Source organism: Sciurus carolinensis, chromosome 5, assembly GCF_902686445.1.
Source record: "Sciurus carolinensis chromosome 5, mSciCar1.2, whole genome shotgun sequence".
NCBI classification, from domain to species: domain Eukaryota; kingdom Metazoa; phylum Chordata; class Mammalia; order Rodentia; family Sciuridae; genus Sciurus; species Sciurus carolinensis.
In genome coordinates, this window is record NC_062217.1 from 168490091 (window position 1) to 168492976 (window position 2886).

Consider the following 2886-nt stretch of genomic DNA (forward strand, 5'->3'; position numbering starts at 1 on the left):
GTTCTTTATACATTTTGGAGATTAGTACTCTATCTGAAGTGCATGTGGTAAAGATTTTTTCCCACTCTGTAGGCTCTCTCTTCACATTATTGATTGTTTCCTTTGCTGAGAAAAGACTTTTTAGTTTGAATCCATCCCACTTATTGATTCTTGCTTTTATTTCTTGTGCTTTGGGAGTCTTGTTAAGGAAGTAAGGTCCTCAGCTGACATGTTGAAGATTTGGGCCTACTTTTTCTTCTATTTGGTGCAGGATCTCTGCTCTAATTCCGAGGTCCTTGATCCATTTTGAGTTGAGTTTTGTGCAGGATGAGAGATAGGGGTTTAATTTCATTTTGCTGCATTTGTATTTCCAGTTTTCCCAGCACCATTTGTTGAAGAGGCCACCTTTTGTCCATTGTATGTTTTTGGCACCTTTGTCTAGTATGAGGTCACTGTATTTATTTGGGTTTGTGTCTGTGTCCTTCTATTCTGTACCATTGGTGTGCCTGTTTATTTTGGTGCCAATACCATGCTGATTTTGTTATGATTGCTCTGTAGTATAGTTTAAGGTCTGATATTGTGAAACCTTCTGCTTCATTCTTGCTGCTCAGGATTGCTTTGGCTATTTGAGGTCTTTTATTTTTCCAAAGGAATTTCATAATTGCTTTCTCTATTTCTATGAGGTACATCATTGGAATTTTAATTGGAATTGCATTGAATCTGTATAGCGCCTTTGGTAGTTGACCATTTTGATAATATTAATTCTGCCTGTCCAAGAACATGGGAGATCTTAAAGGTTTTCTTTAATTTCTTTCTTTAGTGTTCTGTAGTTTTCTTTGTAGAGGTCTTTCACCTCTTTTGTTAGATTGAGTCCTAAGTATTTTATTTTTTTTGAGGATATTGTGAATGGGGTAGTTTTCATAATTTCTCTTTCAGAGGATTCATCATTTATGAGTAGAAATGCATGAGATTTATGAGTGTTCGTTTTATATCCTGCTACTTTGCTGAATTCATTTATTAGTTCTAGAAGTTTTCTGGTGGAATTTTTTGGATCCTCTAAAAATGTGGAACACTCCACAAATTTGCATGTCTTCTTTGCGCAGGGGCCATGCTCATCTCCTCCGATAGTTCCAGTTTTAGTATATGTGCTGCCGAAGTGAGCACTCTTCCTCCCTTATATATGAATGATCCTTATGCTTTAGGGCCAGTGGTGGGAATTTTTTATTAGAGGTCTAAGTTTTAGCTAGATCAGTAATACAGCAAAACCAATATCATTGACCTCTCTCAAAAACAATGCCTTAATGTGCCAAGCTTACCCCTTGAAAATGGTCCTTTTGTGGGTCACTTTTTGTTTTCCTAACGGATTCATTCATTCATTCATCCATTCATTCAATCTCTCTCCTGAGCCTAACCTTGGACATAGCATTGAGTTCAGGAGGGTGAACTGTGTAGTAGACCTGTCAATTTGAATGTAGGTACTGTAAGTCACTAAGTATGTGATTTGGGGTTATTTTTGAGCTTCAGTCTTTAAGTGGTGATAATAACAGAGACTATTTTATAGTGTCATAAGGATTAAATGAGATAATATATATATAAAGTGATCAGCACAGTGTGTGGTATATTATCACTGCTTAATTGCTATTATTCAAAGACAGGTCACATGTAATCTTTGTCGTTAAGAAACTTTGTTTACTGGGATGGGATGAGCATTTAAGTCAGCAAAGTGGCTTGAGGCTGGAGGAAGGAGGCGTTAATTTGTGTCATTTAGAAATACGCCTGCTTTCCCTGACCTAAGGAGTGAGCAGACACACACATTAGAGCAAGTCCCAAAGTCACCCAAAATAATTCCAGTTGCCCCATGTATAATTTCTTTTGAGTCATCACATTTTTGTAATTCCTTCTTCTTCTCTATATAAGCAGTCATTTTTCTCTTAAGCCTCAAAAGATATTGGAGGTATAGTGGTTGAACATTATGTGGATATGTAAACATACTGCGTAATTGTTATTGTTGTCTTCCAAGTTATCACTTTCATAGTGTATCATTTGCATAGGGGCTTTCTCAGGCCTGTGCCAAGTCCCTTCCTTGAGATGATACCCAGAGCCATAGAACTATATCCATGGCCCCTTCCTACCTTCAACACCTCTCCATATTTAAGTGAGATGGATACTTGACTCAAGGGTATCTGATTTCCTGGTTGGATTGAAGGTAGAACTTGAACCTTTGGTTTCAGGAAAGATGAGCTGTATCAATTAGAATTCACTTCTGGGGCACTAGTGAGACTGAGTCCCATTGGGTGTGGGCTCTATAGCTAGATGGAGAGTTCTGCAGATTGGGTGCAAGAGGATCCAGGACTCATCCACATGCAAGCCGGTAAGTAGAGAAGGAGCAGAGGTGTGCATGGGGGAGCAGAGACCATGGGACGCCTGAGAAATGGGGATCTTGCTTATGTCGAGAATTCGACTTTGGGATATGTTTTGCAATGACATCTAAGCTGTGTCTTCTATTGCTTTTCCTACTACCCTAACTCCTTTGGGGTCTCTGGGGTGCAGTTCTGTGGGCTCACTTGTAGGCATTTTTTTTCTGTTCTGAATTGTAATGATTGTTCACCAGATACATGCTATCTCATTTAAAAATTGGGAGCTCTCTTTTTGGAGGTACAAACCCTACCCAATTATCTTTTTGGTTTGTGAAGTGGTCCAATCTTATGCCTTTAGCACTTAATGTGTGCCATAGTCCAGAGAGATCACCAGCTGGGTGTGTGCTTTCCACGAGCTCCCCTGGGAGCGGAGTTCTGTCAAAAACTGGGGATAAACGAGTTCCTCTGAGAACTCTAGTTAGCTGATGAAGATCCCCTTGAAGTTCAAGGAAGAAAACTGACAGCAGAAAAACATCTTGAAGTCGGATGT

At 39.3% G+C, this 2886-nt stretch overlaps 1 non-coding gene across 1 annotated transcript; it reads right to left on the bottom strand.

The window, feature by feature from the left end:
* Nucleotides 1-1037: 1037 nt before the first annotated feature.
* On the bottom strand, nt 1038-1143 carry LOC124985978 (U6 spliceosomal RNA). The gene has a single exon (XR_007108911.1). It is a non-coding gene; the product is annotated as a U6 spliceosomal RNA (small nuclear RNA).
* Nucleotides 1144-2886: the final 1743 nt, after the last annotated feature.